General features: G+C 41.1%; 1 protein-coding gene across 2 annotated transcripts in view; it reads left to right on the forward strand.

The window, feature by feature from the left end:
- Nucleotides 1-2,026: 2,026 nt before the first annotated feature.
- Nucleotides 2,027-20,865, forward strand: part of ncalda (neurocalcin delta a) — a 79,549-nt gene continuing 60,710 nt past the window's right edge. Inside the window, exons 1-4 of one of the 2 annotated variants that reach the window (XM_080427588.1) lie at nt 2,028-2,314; nt 3,962-4,061; nt 5,200-5,322; nt 20,115-20,184. The gene's annotated coding sequence lies outside the window, so the exon portion shown is untranslated. Of the gene's footprint in view, nt 2,315-3,961; nt 4,062-5,199; nt 5,323-20,114; nt 20,185-20,865 lie in introns of both variants that reach the window. The other variant, XM_080427589.1, reaches the window with a different exon arrangement.

Genomic DNA, 20,865 nt, shown 5'->3' on the forward strand with positions numbered 1-20,865 from the left:
CAGAAGAAGTCGTGTTGTTTTGTTGGTTGTTTCATTTTGTTTTTGTTTCCATGGTATTTTCTCTTCCTTAGATAGATTTGGAATTGTATTTATTTATTTTGTCTCAATGTTATTAAACTTCTTCCTATGCCCTTTTCGTGCAATATGGAGTTATTTGTGTATTTTTGTCTAAATAAACAATTATGATTTTTCCCCCGGAGCAACAATGCGCCTGTGGCATCCAGGGGGCCCTGTTGTGACTAATATAGGATTTAACTATAATATTTATCTAGTAGTGTACGCAGTATTCCCTAGGCCCAGACTTCTCCGGTGCCCACTCAGTTTTGGTGCCCAGTATTCCAGGTGTCCACTCTGTTTTGGTGCCCAGCCCAGTATTCCCAGTGCCCACTCTGTTTTTGTGCAAGTTTTTAGCAAGTGCCCACCCCACTCTACTTGGGTGCCCAGTATTCCCCCGGCCCCGGGCCCACAATGTATTGGTGCCGACTCTTCATTTAGCCTATTCCATTATCCGCCCAAACAAGCTTTGTTCCATGTTTTCTTAATGGATTGCAAATCAATTAGAACAGGTGTGAATAAACAGGTGTGTGGTAGCTAGCTATACACCTCCCTCCCTCCCTGGCTCTTCCAATGTGGGCTATGGCAACAGAAAGAAACATCGGCTTGATTCTGACAGTGGTGTAAAGTAAGTAGGCTACTTTTACCAAGTACTGTACTTAAGTACAATTTTGAGATACTTTTACTTTACTGGAGTATTTCCAATTTTCTATACTTTTATTTCTAAGCCTACTCCACCACACCTCAGAGACAAATATCGTGCTTTTACTACACTACAATTTTTTGAAAACTTTAGTTTCTAGTTACTTTGTAGATTTTTATTATTATTACAAAACATACATTAACCACTTTAGCCCTACTTAAACTTTGGCAGATCTACAAGGCAAGCTCACTACAAGTCACAATGATGCCACGTGTTGCAAGCTTGTAATATCTGATATTTTCAAAAAAAAAATTTGACATTTTAGACATGATAACTTATTAGTGAGTGTTTCTACATAGCAGTATTGATGCTTTTACTCAAGTGAACAATTTGAGTACTTTTTACACCACTGCATTCTGGGTATGTTTACAAGAATAACAATGTGAGCAATTAAAGTAAAAAATATTTTACGTGTTTAGGGATGAACAAGATAGTGTTGCAAACTTACGTAGGCCCATGGGATATTGTCTTGGCAACTGTTGTTTAATTGCTGTAAATGTAACGTTTAAGCTGCAATCGATAAATAGTCTGTTGTCTCCCTCTCCCGGCGGAGAGAGGTCATTGTAGCGATCTCCGAACCATTGAGCTCGGTCTGGTCATAAATATTATAATATTATGTTCTGACTCCTGTCCGAACTACATTAAAGATGGCGGCGCATCTAGTGTCCAATCCGATATGTTATAACTCTATGGTCCAATCCGGTACGCCAGCTGCTTCTAAAGGAGCACCTACAGGTGTCTGCAATTTGTAACTGGCACCTGTAAAAAGTCTAAGTTTATCACTGGAAGAAATGACCCCCCCCCCACCACCACCACCACCACCACCACTACCACCTGTGTACTGTAGGCCTACAATTATTTATTTTTTATTACTACACGTATATATGATGTTTTGCATATTACTGTATATTATTGTTTGTCTTTAAATGTTTCGATGAATTGAACACACAGTCAGGACCTCAATGGACATAAACCCTGTACTTGTTTGTGTTATCCTTTTAGCATCCTTTTGTATAAATCTGTACCACAAACTGTTTGCAAACTGTTAATACAGTATTCGATCAATCAATCAATTCCGCTCTCTCGTTATTATTCATTAAAATGAATCCAGCAATTCCAGCCCAGACATGTGTTTCTCTCATATGTCCGCTAGGTGTCATCAGACTCCTTTAATAGTGATACTACTATCCGTAGTCTTTGTATAAAGACTGATTTCCCATTCCTTCCTCCCCACAGTGTAGCAGCGCCGCATTCACTCTGTTGTTCTCTGGAGACTTTGTTAAAGTATCCCGGGCCGTCTACAAGATGAACTGGCTCAGAAAACAAATAAAGCCTTTGTTTGTTTAGTAATAATAGTTGATAGATACCGAGGCCTGCCTGTCAACAGTAGTACAACCAATGCTCCTCCCTCTGGAATGAAAATAGTCCTTTTTCTCCTCAACGTGATCAGCGGTGCTTAAAGGACCTGTGTGTGGAAAACAAGTGATTTATTTGTGAAGAGGTTACCTGTAACAAACCGATGAAAGTCACTCTGGAGGATATTCCTTACTTGGTTTCGTGAGTTTCTTTCTTCGTTAAATTATTCAACGTTGCACTTGGTGTAATGGATTGTTTCCTCCATAGGAAGTCAACAAACTTGTGCTGCACATGCAGTAGCCTGTCTTATTCTGAGATTAAACTAATACAGCTGATAACAACATGTGAAATCAAAGCTCATATCGGCCATTAGAGTAACGTTACATAAGAATTGTTATAAAGCATTAATGCATAATAAGCACCATATGTCAATTCGGTGTCAATTCTTCCATGGATGGCGGATCCAAAACAATAACATAATAGCTTGCTATGCTAATGTAACTTCAAATGTAATGTAGGGGAATGTAATCTACAGGCAGCGTTGACACAATTACTGGTAGGACTGTATTCTTAACATATAAAATCCTTAATGTACAGCAGTAAATATGACTCGCAATGGTGTAAAGTAACCAAGTACATTTTTGAGGTATTTTTACTTTACTGGGGTATTTCCAATTTTCAATACTTATTCGTCCACTCCATTACATCTCAGAGGCAAATATTGTACTTTTACTCCAGTACAATTATTTGAAAACGTGAGTTACTAGTTACTTTTTACTTTGTAGATATAAATTATTATATTATGAAACATACATTAACCACTTTAGCCCTATTTTATACATTGGCTATTTGAAAATAGTCGATCTACAAGCTCACAACACATTGCATGCATGTACTTTTACTTTTGGTACATACAAGTATATTTTGATGCCAATACTTTTGTATTTTTACTCAAGTAACATTTTGAACACAGGCCTTTTGCTTGTAACAGAGAATTTTTATATTGTGGTATTGCTACTTTTAGTTTTACTTAACTAAAATATCTGAGTACTTCTTTCACCACTGCTTAAATGTCCTGTATGTAGTACACAACAATAGTTTTAAATGGCTGCTACTGTTTCAAACTTGCACCATGATGAGGAACTAACGTTTCATTTGTGTAATACATGAGTCTCTCTCTCTCTCTCTCTCTCTCTCTCTCTCTCTCTCTCTCTCTCTCTCTCTCTCTCTCTCTCTTTGTCTGTCTGTCTGTCTGTCTGTCTGTCTGTCTGTCTGTCTGTCTGTCTGTCTGTCTGTCTGTCTGTCTGTCTGTCTGTCTGTCTGTCTGTCTGTCTGTCTGTCTGTCTGTCTGTCTGTCTGTCTGTCTGTCTCTCTCTCTCTCTCTCTCTCTCTCTCTCTCTCTCTCTCTCTCTCTCTCTCTCTCTCTCTCTCTCTCTCTCCCCCCCCCACCTCTCTCCATCTCTCTGTCTCTCTCTCTCTCCATCTCTCTTTCCTGACATTTAGAGTACCCCTCTGACATTTAGACCCATTTATCTTTAGTTATTACGATTAGTATTGACTTCTGTTATACATGGTGCACGACCTCCTGTTTCCTGGACTCATATTTTCTCTGTACATGTGTATTTCAGTAGACTGGGAGCATATAAAAGTATCCAGACAAAGCAGTCAGTACCAATCTCAACAAAGGTTCTAAGGTCGTTTACCAAGTTTGTTTGTTAGTGTTATACCAATAGTGTTACTAGTTTTCAAACTTGTATTATGGTAGCATTAGAAATGTGCAGTGTGTGCTTGAGATCAGTACTAAGAGAACGCGTAAAAGTAAATTTAATTTATTTTATCACACTGCAGAGTGACAGATGAGCCAACATCTGGGGCAGGTAACACATCATCATCATCATCATCATCACCACCACTGTCAGCTGTTAGTCTGCATCAACAGGCTGGGCAGGTAGGTGTTAAACATTACTGTGATAATTAGATGGATTTTCAACATAGTAGATTAAACTGGTGAGGGAAAATATTGTTTTCTCAGATTTTACTCACATGTTATTATAAGGGTGGTGTAATTTGCTTGTCGTGTTTATTTAAAAAAAAGTTCCTTTATGCAACACATGAGTCTGTTATGGTGCTATGGGTTAAAGCTTTTTTCAACATAATACAGATCATTCCATTAGAAGTCCTGCTGCTCTAGTGCAGGATAGATGTAGGTTTGCAGACCCTTGACCCTTATTATCCGTCTCTATTGAACATTTTTGCCTGATATAAGGCATGAAGGGAAAAATAAGAATAGTTGTTTTGAAGTGGAAAAATGAATCTCTCGCTTCAGTTGCTTATACTTTCTTATTGCCAGATATCTGAACAACCTCACACATGCATGCGTTGTTTGCCAAATAATATAAATCAAGACATAAAATGTAATATTACCATTTTGATTTAATCTGCTGGGGAAAACAGAATCAGCAGAGACGAGAGCAGTCAGTCAGCCTCTGGCCAAGTTGGCCAACACTAACAGAGTGTACAGCTTGTGATAAGAGCCAGGTCATTTAGTAGCACAGACGGGTCAATGTTACATCTGGCCTGACGCGTGAACTCATAGCATGATAGAACTCACATGTTACGCCATGACCTCAGACTTCTGTCAGGTCAGTAGGCCACTGATTCTGAGGCACACAGACAGGACATGCGAGCCTGGACTTCAGTCACACATACAGTATGTGACCCACATGCATATAACAATAAAGAACCTTGAACACACATAGACATGCAGAAACACACACTCATGCTTGCCTTTAAACATAGAAAGAATAAAGACTTCCACAAGCTTCAGTTTTTTATTGAAGTACTTGTTTGTTAATGCGGCTTTTGAGGTCATTGCATGTGCATGTTACACTACTGGGGTGGCAGTGGCTCAGGGGTAGAGTGGCCGATAGAGTGGCCGTTCGATTCCGGGCTCCTCCAGAGTTAGTGTCGAAGTGTCCTTGAGCAAGACGCTGAACCCCTAATTGCTCCCCATGAGCAGGTTGGGTTGTAAACACAGCAGACTGAGGCCTGTTTCTGAATTGATGTGACTCCTTATCCTTTCTCAGGTTCTATTCACATCCTGTTGAGGTCACCTGTGGATGAGGGCAGACACTCATCCTACGAGACATACTGTATACTACAATCTGAAACCACTCACCTGGCCTGCAGGTGTCCCCACATTCCACCAGGTGAGGGAACAACCCTAGAAAGAGAAGGATGGACTTGGTCTTGGTTTAAATCTACTGTAGTGGTCCTTAAATAAGTCATACAACTCGATTTATGAGTGATGCATTGGCTGACTTGTGACCTGCGTGAGAAAGGATTTTCTGGATAATTGTGGGTAAATGCATGACATGTGGGAGTAATCTGTCCTCAAATGTTAGGCACTTGTTTGTTCAGGAGAGTGAAATATTCAGTTGATGAAACAAATGTATACTTGAACATTTTGATTAACTTAATCCAAGTCGTTAATATAAAGATGAATATAGTGCAGTACATTTTCTTAACATTGGCAATTTTTAACTGTAGCCTGTGAGTAAAAACTTTGTCAGAAACAAACATCTGAACATACTGTGTATGATGTGTGACACCACAGCGTTCCGCCAGTTTTATTTTTTGCTGAATCACGCGCACGCACAATCACACATGCACTTGCATTCCCACGAGCATGCGTTTACATACTATCACACACTGCTACTACTGTAATAGTACCCAATACCGCTGTTGTAGCCTAGTACGCAGATTAGTTGTTGGTAGGGTAGGAAAACAATAGCCAGCATTAGCCACTTCACACGCCATCAGATGCGCACCCCGACCACCGTCTGGTCTCTCCATTCAGTAGAATGCGTTGGTGCCAGGGAAAAGGAGAGGTGCTTTGCAAAGGAGAGGAGTTGTTTTCTCCTCTTTGTTGTCTGTGTGTTCATGAGAATAATTACAACTGAACATAGACAGGTAGCTACAACGACAGATACTGCTGAAAAGTGAGTTTAAGAAGTGAGTTTTTTGGGTGAAAGATCAAACGCGTTTCAGAAGCCATAGTCAGGATAGCCTAATCTGACACACACTCAAAATAACAATGAAAAACGAACTAGAATTGCATATAAAACCATCTTCGTTTTTGTTTTCCCACCATCACCTCGGTTGATAGCCTCTGCATTCTATTATCCTACCTTTCTTTCTAAGCTTCTATAAATCAAGCAAGGCATTCCTTGTAAAGGTTACAATGACAAAAACTAAACAAAAATGTTTACATTTCTAACTAAAACTACTTATGCACACGTAAACCTAACAAAAATGAATCAAACTAAAAATAAATCTTTCATAATGCTGGTCAAAGCATGTCTGTGCACATCCGTGCGTGTGCATGTGCGCACGTGCATGTGACATCATTAAAATAGCGTACCCCATTGATCACTACACTTCAGCTTCCCCTCTGTCAAATAGGGGCTCGCTTTCACTCTCCCTGCTCCGACTCTTATCGTATAAGTCTGTATCCTCATTTCAAGTTTCGTCTGGATTATGAAGCACATTATTGTGCTCTTTGCAGCCCGCATTTAGCTTACAGTTGCCTAGTAACTAACGACATGGCTGGGGACAAAGATGACAACAAGCTGGGTTGGTTTTGTGGTCATGTTCGGAAAAATATTAGAATAAACTGGATTCTACTGTAGGATTGTACTCTAGGCTTCACATATCTCACACGTGATTCCCTTGCCTTCAATTTTAAACTAACATTTATGTCATCCCGACCCACCTACGTTTCTGCAGGCCCCTTTCTGACCTGCTAGAGTGGTAGTTACTAATAATAATAATACACAGCACTGGATTGCTTGAAATGGTCCATACTTGACCATGGTCCAATGTTTCTTTCAGAACATACTTGTGTCATCATGGGGGGAAAAACTCTCCACTTTGTCTGCCAGTCTCCTTAAAAAGTCTTGTTAGAGTTGCTGCCATACTTCATTGAAACCAAGGGCACTGCTATCATTAGGGTTCAGCTAGTTGTTTGAATTAGGAATGGCAACAAGCCTGGGAAACTGAAGGACAAATGTGAGAACTTGTTCCCACAACGTGGCAAGTGCCTGGCAGAGAAAAATAACTGAGTAAAACAAGAAATGTGAATGTACCCTCTTCAATAACCTTTTTTTTTTTTGGCAATGAGAAGTATTACAGTATCGAACCTACAGACTACTGTAGCTCACACTATGTTCACTCCTACTCACAAGAAGGCGTTTGAAAGGCTGACATCAAACATAATCATCAGCTGTTGGAAACATGGTTCCCACAATGGAGACAATGTAAAGGTGACAGTTTGAACCAGGGAGCACAGTGAAATAGGTGCTAATAGGATGGCTTAGCACAGCAGCACATCCACTCAGTCCATCAGTTATAGTGTTAATATACTGTATGTGTCTGCATGGCGCTCTCATCTACAGAGGCAAATCAGTAAGGAAAAGCAATACAATAATGGATAGATACTGTAATATGCTTGACTTGCAAGAGGCTTGCCTGGGTGTAGAAATAAAGCACAGGTTGCCAGTTCAACAGAAAGTCTTTGTTTATTCACAAAAAGGTGGGACAAAAAGCAACACAAATCCTTCCCAGTCCGGGGAACAACGTCTTCGTTGTGTTTCAGCGGCTTATCTGTAAAAAACAGACAGAGGTTTAGTCCTGCGGCTCTCTCTGTGTCTCTCGCTGTCTCTCTCACACTCCATGTGTCAAAAGAGGGCCTTTTAGCCTGTAGGTCCACTCAGAGTTCCATGGGGTACAGGTGTGTGTCCTTACCACGCCCACAGTAATTCGGTCCTGTTGTACCTGCCCTAAATTACCTGGCCACGCTTTTGCCCCTTTTTCTTTTGCCCCTTTTTCTGTCAGCCTCTATGGAGAGTGCTGCTGCTTTGAGCTCTCCACAATACATGAAACTTGTTCAGAAGAGGCATTTTGTTTTAATGTGTTTATTAATACAAAGGTGTTGCTAAGACTGTGTTCATTTTTGTCCTTTTAGCTTCAGGTTTGATCCCAAGAAAGCCTAACCCTGCTTGAACACACCTGCGGTTTTGCATATGGCGCCAGGTTATGTTCATAAGCCATCATAGACCCATGTGCATTCCATTCATTCCACATGAGCCGTCATCCCACATGTGACCTTGTTATGCCACATGTCTCTTGTGTTGACCTGACAGTCAGATCACAATGTCCCTGCAGAAAGAAAGGTTGTCATGGTAAATATTAGTGTACTGCGTGTACTGTGTGTTTTCCTTTATTTCTATTATTTTCCTCAATTACATCCTTCAGTCAAGCACTTAAAATGGATGTGTTCATGCTTGGAGCTGTTAATAAGCTGTCTGTCTGTCTGTCTGTCTGTCTGTCTGTCTGTCTGTCTGTCTGTCTGTCTGTCTGTCTGTCTGTCTGTCTGTCTGTCTGTCTGTCTGTCTGTCTGTCTGTCTGTCTGTCTGTCTGTCTGTCTGTCTCTGTGTCTGTGTCCTGCCAAATCCATCCATCCATTCCTCTGTATCCAGACACTCTTGTTCATAAGAGAACAGAGTGGGGTGCTAATTTGGTGGAATGAGACAAACTCATTTCTATGACCAGATCTGAGAATTACACGGTCCGACACACACACACACACACACACACACACACACACACACACACACACACACACACACACACACACACACACACACACACACACACACACACACACACACACACACACACACACACACACACACACACACACACACACACACACACACACATGCACACACACTGTACATACATACACACACACACACACACACACACACACACACACACACACACACACACACACACACACACACACACACACACACACACACACACACACACACACGCATGCATGCACACACACACACACACACACACACACACACACACACACACACACACACACACACACACACACACACACACACACACACACACACACACATGCACACAGATCAGCACAGAGGTGAGGGGCTGTCAGTAGTCTAAGGATGACACAACTGTGATACATGACCTTGTTATTGGTCAGAGCCTTTTTTCTCTCCTGTGAGTCATGGGAGCTCTCCACAGCCATGTCTGACCAGTCATGTTAGTAATATGTCACCGTGGGGCCAAGAAAATGTCATTCAGTCTGTTAAAGAACTTGTTGGTGAAATGCCATCACTCTATAACATAGGTTCTTGTCTTTGCTATGAATTTCATACTGGTTTACCTTTAGTGAGTGTATAAAGGATGTTTTTTGTATTTCAGAGGGCTACAGGAGGCCTTTCATACAAAAAGCACTCCCACAGGGGCGTAGTTAAGGTTAGACCATTCAATATGGTTAAGTTTAGGCATGGGTTTGGTGTGGTTAAGGTTAGGGTAAGAATGGAAAGGTCATTTGCCATGGAAGGGCCAATCTTAACATGGTGTGGGTAGGCTTTTGAAGGAAAGTAAATGACCCCCCTCAAACAATATCAACATAAAAAACAGGCTTAGGGTTAGGGTTAGGTTAGGTTGTTTTTTGTGTCTTTTTATTTTCAAAACGGAAGATCTACAAAATCAGATCTACAAACACACATGTCACATCACAATACATTGTGGCTTGTAGATATATTTTCACTATTCGTTGTACAATGAAGTATACTGTATAGTGGTTAAAAATAATTCCTGTAATGAACTGAGACAGCTAGATGAAAGAACAGATGGAAGAAATCTCTGTTCAGTAAGTTGCTAGAAAACTCTCTTTACCTTTAATGCCTAGGCTCCCTACTAGCTGTACGATGCTGTATGAATGTCAGTACAACAAAAATCTAACATAAACCATGCTGAAACAATGACAGCAGGAAAACAAAACCGCTCTACCAAATATATATACATAGGTGTACTGTAATGTGTATCCTAGTGCCATGCTATTTCTATAAATTGAAACCCTGTTGCTAGCCAGTGGGTATGAAACAACCTGCCCCCATAAACTCACATTGAATTTGTTGCCCCATAACCGGTAAAGGGCACCGCTGTGATAAAGTAAATAGAAGCAGCAGTTGTTTTCACTGACTGCTGTTGCTAACATCTGATGTGTGAGTAATCTTCTACAACAGCTGCTAAGCGTCACCATGTGACCTATTTGGTTGCCACCCCAGCAAACTGTACCACATGCTATTTCATACAGACAGACTCAAACAGATATATCGGTGTGATCACGCATAGTCGCATACAGTATAGATATTCAGGTTCATCCTGTACAAACTGAGACATACTAGACCAGTGGTTCTCAAGCCAATAGCCACTACCATAGTTCCAACAATCCTCAAGGACCACCCCATCCCACCTTCCACAACAACATATTTAGTATATAAGAGGGCATAACACAGTAATTTCTATTTTACTAAAACATGTATACACTGTACTTAGTTGCAAAATTGATAGATCTGCTATTAATACACAGGATTTTTCAGTGTACAGCCAACACTCCACAAGAAACATAGACAATGATACCCCAAAGCCTAAACCAGACTATCATGAGTAGGGGCACTAAAGGCCCTCGCATGCTACCAAATGAGGTGGTCACCCTATCACCGTTTGTGACCACCGAAACGGTGGTTTGGATACTAGGCGCTCATAGTCCGGTGATTTCGGTTGAGATGTGTTGAGGTGAGCGGTGAGTCGCGTATCACCGCGGCTCAGTGACGTCATGTGTAGTTTTCAAACCACCGCGGTGAGAGGGTGATCACCGAAAATGGTAGCATGCTTAATACTGAGTTCCCGGAAGCTCTCGCTTAAAAAACGGGAGGGGCGAGAACAGGGGCACTAATAATGACATTGGTGGCCCTGGAGAGCTGAGAGGGTTAAGCCTCACTGACAAGCGTTGGCTTCACACCCTGGCTAAGCTTTACTGGACAAAAGTCCTTTAGGTTGCCCTAATTTTAGCACAGGGCTTTCCCAGTATGTGAGAATGCCTTTGTAGCTGGAGGAAACAGTTTTACTGAAGGGCTGCAAATCAATTTGATCTTCTGATATTGCGTCATATACAGGCAGATCAGACATTATTAGCATGCTGGTCGTTCTAGACATTGTTTAGTGCTACAAAAACAGTTATCCTCCTATAATTCGACAAAGATCTGTGGTGGTGAGCGCAAAATCTCTTCTGCCTGGTTCTCCTCAGTGGCTGGAGCAATTGATCTGAATTTGCACACAGCCATTGACCATTTCCATGTGCACAGAACAGCGAAGCCTGTTTTTCGCTTTCCCCAAATGTCAGCTGTTTATTAGCGTTTTTGTGTTCGCTGGCTCCTGGGTTGCCAAATCATGTGTGCATATCCCCCCACGGGTATGGTCTAGTTCAGGGGTGGGCAACTTTGTAGATGGTGAGGGCCACAAAATTTCCTCAATCACTCTGGGGGGCCGCATTGTTTATCGGCAGGGACCCCCCCCCCCCCCCCCCCCGTTGACAAAACTGTCCCCCCCCCCCCAGACCAAAATGCCAGGGCTGAATTTTGGTCCCAGCCCGCCCCCTGTTTATCGGCACTCTGAAATGATTTTAATTGCAGTCCTAGCGACTCAATCCATAACCACTAGCTACACATGTGTACACTTTATTTTTTTATTTTATTTTTTATTATTTTAACATTAACCATGGTGAGTAGGAGGCTGCTTAGCTTTGGCTTTGGAGACGGGCAATAAAGATGTAGGGAGAGTGCTTCTGCAGTGGTCAGCGCTTACTGCATTTATCAACAGGTAATTTCACTTCCTCTGTCTCCATCTCTAGTGGTATTTTGGGAAATAGCCCGCCTCCTGAGCAGCATTTTCTCCGTCATGATTGGTCAGCTGTTAAAAAGTGATTAAGGTCATTTGAGCTTATCTGAAAAACTTCCGCTGTTTTCACCTTTTGAAAGTTCTCCACTCTGCCAAATTAACGGCCGAGCGCATCGCTTTTAAAGGAACGGCTGCCTTCTTAGTGTCTTGTGGCTCCATCCCATAGAATTGTAGGTAAAAAAAGGCAGTGGCAGTTGGGGAAAGAATGCTTTGTGTGATAATGCCCTCATCATTTCAAAGATCTTGGAAACTTGCTTAACTGCCTTAGTAAAGTAGTAAAAGTCTTGTTGTGTGTGTGTGTTTATTTCTCTGCTTTCCACAGTTTGTGTATGTGTCGGGAGAATCCAGCGTGCCTCTGGATTTGAAGCCCAAGCCTAGTTCTTCAATCATCTCTAATTACTTATATTGAGTATACTGTATATATAATAGCAGTAGCTGCATGTTAACTATGTTTTGTTTGGTCACTGACTGAGGTATCACATCCAAAGACATTAACCAATGCAGGTGAATGTGCTCATGCATATTGTGCATGCACACATATGTTCTCTGCATTATGTAATGTTGCAGCTTCCCACCTAGTGCTCATTGTAAGACAGGTAGGAGGAAGGCTTCTTGGAGGGACAGTTAGTTACATGAGAGGAACGCTGGTGAGTAGGCTGGAAATCGTGACAGCCGGTCTGCCGTGAGTAGGAAACAGAGAAGGAGGGGGCCGGTGTACGTAGGTGTTACAGCAGGCATATATGGTAGGCAGACATGTAATGTACCGTATCGGCAGCCCAGTTCCTGAGCTGATGAGCGAACGGGTTAGAGAGCATGTCTGGTCCAGACACCCACACTGCCTGGGCCGGTGTCCTTTGAGATTTGCAATGTGTCTTGAAGCTATGTCTCATGCAACACTGACAGCAATAAATATATATACTTTCTCTCTATAAGGCATAACTGGAGGTGATGTGATTTTCGCTGTGTTGCCCTTTAACCCTGTTCTGAGCACTGAGAAATGGAACACAGTACCTACTACCTCATTATCTAATCATTAATCCCTTGAATTACAATAATCCCCTTGTTCAGTTGTATTTTGTAGGGATGCTTTATAAGTATAAATCAGACATAGAGCCTGAAAGCTCATAACTAATAGATTTTTAATCCTTTCAATTACATAATCCTCCCGATCAGCTGTCAATGCCCCTGGTGGAATGCATACACAAACACACAAAAATATGTGTTTTGTAAGCGCTGGTTGCAGCTGAATAGTTGAGTGCATTTAGTATTTGTGTGCTATTTTTGACACCTGTTTCCTATCAGCATGAATGAACTACTAGGGCATTGTTGCACTGTTTTCTTCTCTCACCTGCCAACATACATCGTCAGTGTTGCCATGGCATCAATGAAAACAAGTTTCTTACTTCTATCTTGTCACTTTACCTTAATAGAACATGAATATAAAGGACTTTTCTGTGTTCCAGTATATTCCCACATTTCTTAACATGCCTCTACTCTTCTCCCCCCAGTTTTTCTTATCAGCCTCATGGTGGTGTTATAACAGGCCGCTTCACGTTTTGGCCTATAACACCGTAGGTCATACAATAAAAAAAAAAGTCCCCTAGATTCCTTGGATCATGATGTGTCCCGGCTATTTGTGTCAGAGTACATTTCCCGCCATTTAGCATTTTCTTCGGAACAAAACCTTTGGCTACTACAAATTTTGTCCAAGACTCACACCCATTGGTACACATTATCTCTGGAGTCATGTGATCAAGATGTATCAGTCAGATCAGACGTTTCATATTCCATTCCAATTGTCTATAACTGATTTTGCGGATGCTGGGTAGGCAACCCGGCCTGGTGGAGACCTGAGCTCGGAGGAGTGCACTTTTCTAGTTATTGATTGTGGTTGCTGTTTGATAGTCAGGCTATTCTCATATCCCAATCATTCTCTGCCAGTATGGTACACTGTTATGTAAACATATTTGGCCGTGACCGCTTCTTTTTTTCAAAACCCATTAATTGATTTGTTTTACAAAGCTTAGCTTTGTGTGCCACTCGGGCAATTTAATGGCATGTTTCCCAATGGCATTTGGCAATGGCACATGACAGAGTAGTGTTTAGACACTTTAAAGCCTACATTAACATAACATGACATGAATTAGAATTCTTATTCTTATGTACCTTTTTTGTACATAATTATGTACGTTTTGCTCCTAGTTTGAAGAGCTGAGTAATTGTAAATGGTTTGATCCACTGTGTGAGTGGGAGGGCATCGTTGCAGTAATTCAGTCTGGGTCTTGCCTGAAACACAGTGGCACACTCTCACTCTCCTGTACTGAACTACTCTATTACTCTAATGTCTCCCAGCAACTTCCCCCTTGCTCTACTGCAGTGGTTCCACACTTTTTAATTTCAAGGATCCCCTGTTTGGTATGCATTATTGGGCCACGGACTCCCATAATTCTGAGAGTGCACAAATGGAGCCAAATGGACCTGCAAGGGTCCATTTGGTTCCAATGGTACACTCTGAGTTACAGAATTGTAAGGGTCCACTTGGTTCCTAATTATCAATCATTTCCAGCCATGGACCCCCTCGGAACTCCATCAAGGACCCCTGGGGGTCTCCGGACCCCACTTTGTGAACCACTGTTCTCATGATGGGGCAACCAAAAGGCTAGCTGTCTTTCCCTGTATGTCTGACTATCACTTTCCTCTAATGTATAAATGGGCTGTGCCTGTTGCGTGATTGCAATAATCACCTCTTATACCTAGCTTTGAGATGAAGTCATGGAATCAATTATGACCTCTGGCCGGCACACGCAGATTGGACTCAGTTTGAGACAAGTTTCTCCACATATCAGTTTTCCCACTCTTTGCAGTACCATCAGTGATTGAGACCTTTTGCTGTAGGGACAGATTGACAATCACTGGGGAACGTAGGTGCGAATTCTGCTGCTTTTCTTCTTTTTTTTACTACCTTCCTTAAAGCTGGCTCCAGACCAATCCAAATCGGCCCGACTTTGGGCCGATTTGGCTTCGGGAAGCGTCGGCCAGTCGGTTAGGGGTCCGTCGGCCAGTCGGTTAGGGGTCCGTCGGGACCTTTTCGGCCGACCCAGAGCCGACCGAACATGTTCAGCTTTTTAGCCGACTGGCAGAGCAGTGGCAGTGACAACAAAGGGCTGTCGGTGTTGCCAGATTATGTGAGAGAAACAAGCGACCATGTCTATGAAAACCTACATTCACTGTTTCTCGTTGTTGCTCCCAGAGAGAGAGAGAGAGATTGATTGATTTGACCTAGTTTTGCGCAGTTTTGGTGCGCAACACAACCCTCGTTTAAGTGAATTGCTTTCACCTGCTGCTGCTGTGTGGAGCGCAGTGGTGGAAAAAGTACTCAAATGTTTTACTTAAGTAAAAGTATCAATACTGCAATGTAGAAGTACTCCGTTACAAGTAAAAGTCCCGAATTAAAAATGTACTTGAGTGAAAGTACAAAAGTATTGGTATCAAAATGTACTTAAAGTACCAAAAGTAAAAGTACTCAAATGTTTGAAAATAGCAGATCTACAAGCTCACAACGCGTCGCTTCGCGACGCGTTGTGAGCTTGTAGATCGGCTATTTTCAAATAGCCTAGGTATAAAATAGAGCTAAAGTGGTTACTGTATGTTTTATAATGTAATAATTTATATCTGCAAAGTAACTAATAACTAAAGTTTTCAAATAATTGTAGTGGAGTAAAAGTAGAATATTTTCCTCAGAGATGTATGGAGTAGAAGTAAAAGTACTGAAAATTAGAAATACTCCAGTAAAGTAAAAAATCCTCAAAAGTGTACTTAAGTACAGTACTTGAGTAAATGTACTTAGTTACTTTACACCACTGGCGGAGTGTGCGCTACAGGGCATATCTCCAAGCCAGGGTGACCTACCCAGGCTCATGAAATTCATATGCAGGCATAGTAGCCAATTAGAATGAAATCCGCAAAAACGGACTCATATACTGATACAGAACCATATATTGGCTATTATATTATGGCTGTCGGGTGGAAATCTTGTATGTTCCTTTTTTATTATTATTTAAAAACAATTTAAAATCGTGAAAATAGCCAATCTACAAGCTGTAATTATTAATAATTAAGAAATACTATATTTTAAAGAGTGAAAAATCAACTAAAGTCATTATTAGTGCAAGTTCATTCACATTTCATTTGAATGAAAATAACTTGTGGGTAAAATACATTCTGTGAATCTAATGTGATTAATGTGACCCCTACTTCAGTCAGTGAAGTCCAGGGCTGAATGTGACATATTGAGACCTATATAACTAAATATTGGTCATTTGCCAACACATTATTTTGTGAAATAAATGGGTTATATTTCACAGATAGTTATACTATTCTTATAATATATTAAAATACAATGATCCTTAACCTTCAAGTTAAATGCATTATTTCCGTGGACTTAAAAATCATTTTTGGACTTAAAAATCATTATTATTTTTTTGGATGGCCTTCCTGCCCTAAAATGACGAAATTCCAGGCTTGAATGCAATAGATGTACTCTGAGTCTGTTACAAGTAAAAGTCCAGAATTCAACATTTACTTGAGTAAAAGTACTAAAGTATTGGTATAAAAATGTACTTAAAGTACCAAAAGTAAAAGTACAAAAATGTTTGAAAATAGCAGATCTACAAGCTCAGAACGCGTGCATCGCAACACGTTGTGAGCTTGTAGATCTGCTATTTTCAAATAGCTTATAGGTATAAAATAGGGCTAAAGTGGTTAATGTATGTTTCATAATGATTTATATCTGCAAAGTAACTAGTAACTAAACATTTCAAATAATTGTTGTGGAGTACAAGTATAGACAATTGGAAATACTCCAGTAAAGTAAAAGTACCTCAAAATTGTACTTAAGTACAGTACTTGAGTAAATGTACTAGTTACTTACACCACTGCACGTCAGTGAAGAAAAAACGCTGGGAACATCCCTAAGTGGCTTTGCAGGGAAACAAGCCCAAAGTCGCTTATAATAAGCAGACCTGGCAACGCTGGCACGCTAAAAGTCAAATTAGCACATGAATGGCCAGTCGGCTGACAGACTTAAATGGTAACTTTTGCCAACCGAATACCAGTCTGTTGCAGTCTGGAGTAGTCTGCAATAGTCTGGACGAGTCTGTTTGGTGCGGAGTTGCCTTAACAGCTGTACCGAGAAAGAATTCTGAAGCCTTTAGGACAAACGTCTGGGTCATTAGTGTTTGTCTAGTTTCAGAAATGGTGTGTGAAACGTGTGCGTGTGTGTGGGTCGTTCACTCATGATCCTATATGAAAATATTCCTGAGCCAAACCAGATTTCACTGTGTGTGTTTCAGGGATGTCAGCAGATTAAGACCAGTGTTATTTTAATGCGTTTCGATGGATTTACTGTTATCTGTCATGCAAAGCCCTGCTTTCCATTACATCAAGCAGCTCTCTTGTCGCCTTTGTTTCTAGTTCTAAAGTTGAGTTGAGATCAAGGTGGATTTGTTACAGTGATGGCTGTTTTCATTTATTATGAACAGTAAACTGTACTCACCTTTTCCTGACTTGTAGATTGGCTATTTTCGCTATTTTGGGAGATTTCGGTTTAAATGATAAACTACTAATACTATACTATCATCACAATATCGATATTGAGGTATTTGGTGAAGAATATCCTTTGCCTAGAGTCTACTGGGTTTGTTTTTTACATAGTCGGTGCATCATAATAGCAAAAAAAATGTAATCCAATTGTTAGCACACACACAAAAACATACTGTATGAATACCTTTACTGTGAACTGTGATGACCGCCATCGTCAGAAAAAGAGATGGCATTAAATGGACAAGTCCGTAATACAGAAGCCATACAGAAGCCCTGCTGTACTCAGTGATTTGTGACACGGTAAAGTGTAGCTGTCTACTAGTAAAAGATGGACTTCTGGTAAATAAGCCTAGTGGGCTTAGTGTTACGAAGTCAACTACGGAATGAGTGTGCGAGTGAATGGTGTTGCGTCTTTAACCTTTCCAAAGGCTGTCTTCAGTTTTAAATATGCTGTCTGCTCGGCTGTTCGGCCAAATGCCTCTGTCAGAGAGCTAAAGAGCCATAGATTTACCGTCGTTGTTATTACATTCCTTACTCTATTATCTGATTAAATCCAAATTGCCACTCATGACAAAATACCCACGTCTGTCTCTCCGTCCCTTTATCTTCATCTCTGACTCTCTCCCTGTCTCACGCACACATTTACTTGCTCACACGCACACACACACACACACGCGCACACGCACACGCACACGCACACGCACACGCACACGCACACGCACACGCGCACACACACACACACACACACACACTTTGCAGGTTGCACAAAGCACAAAGTACTTTGGCTGGCAGTCAGATAGAGGTCCAATAAGGCTGTAAGCCAGGCCTCTGCTGTGGTTAAAGAAAAATACTCAGCCACCTGCAGTCTGGAACCAGGCCAGAGGATTTATACCAACAACATGGAGAGACATGGAAGTGATGAAGTGGAAGGAGGAGCAGGGGAGACGGATAAAGAGGACGAATGAGAGAGAGAATTAGTGAAAGGACTATAGAGTATAGACTATAAAAGCATGGCGGGATGGAGAGGATAGAAAACACAGATGCTGTAGGCACCTGTTGATACTGAAGCTAGTAAGGGGTTGTTAATGTGTGTGCGTGCGTGTGTGCGTATGCTTACAGTACGTTCATGTGTGCGTATGCTTGCACGCGCGTGTGTGTGAGTATGAAAGAGAAAGCGTGGGAGAAGTACAGGAGAGCAGCACAGCACAAACACGGCACATGATGAGGGTGGGTCGTTCCGTATCCTGTTTAGTGAACTGCCATGGCTTCAGAGTGTCAGATCCAGGTCATGCAACTTGCTTCACTATCAGCATTATATGTCCTGAAAGGGTCTCTGCTACTGTAGTTGCTTGTTCTCCTTGTGTGTATAGCATGCTGGAAACCCAGTCACATCCTATGCCAGTTACCCATACCTCACCACACAGAGCGGGATTATAGGTAGTTTTCATACAGCAAGACTACTGCTATAGCTGGATTGTGTTCCTACAGTATATCCACATAATTGTAAAAGTGTGTGACAGTGTAATACACTGAGGATATCACGTTACAAGGAAGTGAGAGGCCAAGAATCCGATGATCTCTTCTGTTCCTCCGACTGCACAAGTAAGACAAGTTTACATCCTCTCACTTAAAGAGCCTGCCAATCATTGGCCCATACAATAACCTTTTGTAATAGCAAAAAGCTGGTTAGGTAGCTTGGTATTTAAAGATTATGATGGTGAGGAAAATTAACAAGGAAATGATGCTGTTAAACCATGAAAAACACTTTACAACTCAGAGTTCATGAAAAGTGGAACTGTAATAATTTTGTTAAACACTTAAGTCTTCCTTCAGTGCCTAGCTACTCCATCTGTGGTGACACTCATTACAGTACATTCTATGTACACTATATATATAGCCATGCTAGCAGTACACTGCTAGTAGGCATGACCAGTGGGACGAGAGATGATAGTAAAGAAAATGTAATACACAATTGCTTGTTACAGCTCTGTGTCTGTGTGATGTGAATGGCCCACATGTATCACTCACTCTGTGAGTCATTGTTATCCTTCATTCCAGTTCCCTACCAATTCTGTTTGATGGAACACAGGACCGCCTTCTTCATTTCAAGTCTTACTTCATTTTTCACTGGCCACAATAAACACAAAAAGTCCTTCTTTTATATTTATATATATAGATTATATTTAATCTCCAAAACAGACATATATTTACCTAATCTTTTGAACTGTGTCCATTCAGATAATGTGCCCCATCATATAGTGTGTTTTACATTTTTGCATGCAGGCAGCTACTGTACGTCAAACATTGTGAACACTTCTCCTATCTAGCACTGTATTGGTGTTGAAAATGCATGAGCCATTTTTTTGAATCTACGATTAATTATACTGATTAATTAAGCCATAGCTGCTCTAAAACACATCTCTTTTCACCAGCAGGTTAGTGATTAGCTGTGAGGTGGCTTAAATTAGCTAGCCAGACACTTTGCTAGACCTTGCATAAACCAAGTATCCATTTGTAGATATATTTGAATAATGTTAATTTGATGTTTTCTCAGGTCTGATTGGCGTGTGGTCTGAGAAGCAGAAGTGTTAACTGTGGGAGGAACACAGCTGTTCACCTAACAGGTACCAAAACAATTTTTAGCCTATTGGGCATTACAAATTAGCTACACCATCTCCATTTGAAAGAGAAGAGCATGAAAGTCCTTATTTACACTAACATTGTTCTCGTGAAGCACTTTTGTTGTAGTCTTTTTTTGTTGTTGCAGTTTGCAAAAACAAGGCACGGTGGCACAGATTTATACAAAAGAATGCTGGGTAGAGATTGCTGGCTTCTCAAAAGACAGTGTTACTTGAGGACAGAAGGAGATCAAATCAAGTTCTACCAGCTAAACCATTGGTTTGGTTTGGCAGGGTACGGTAGCTATTTGTGGTTTCCATTAAGGTGATCAGGTATTCTGCTGTAGTCCATGGCATGCAAATGTAACAATAGAAAAAAGACACACACTACAAGATACTGTACACTTGATTTGATTTATTAGACGTAATAATTACATGTTAAATGCTTCTCACGGAAACGTCAAGGATAAAATGCCAATGGAACACTGGAACAAGGAAACTTGAGAGACAAAAAAGATATGTAGGCCTACATGATGAGTGATTAATGAAGGTCATGCCAGGATTTTAATTAAATGCAGTGTCACAATAGTTTATGAGAATGCACCTAACTGTCATGATTTATGACCTTTATCTGCTTGACCCAGTACACGTACATGTGGTGAATCACTCATAATGAACAGGGGTTAG

The sequence above is a fragment of the Gymnoscopelus braueri genome, assembly GCF_963280865.1.
Source record: "Gymnoscopelus braueri genome assembly, chromosome: 4".
NCBI classification, from domain to species: Eukaryota; Metazoa; Chordata; class Actinopteri; order Myctophiformes; family Myctophidae; genus Gymnoscopelus; species Gymnoscopelus braueri.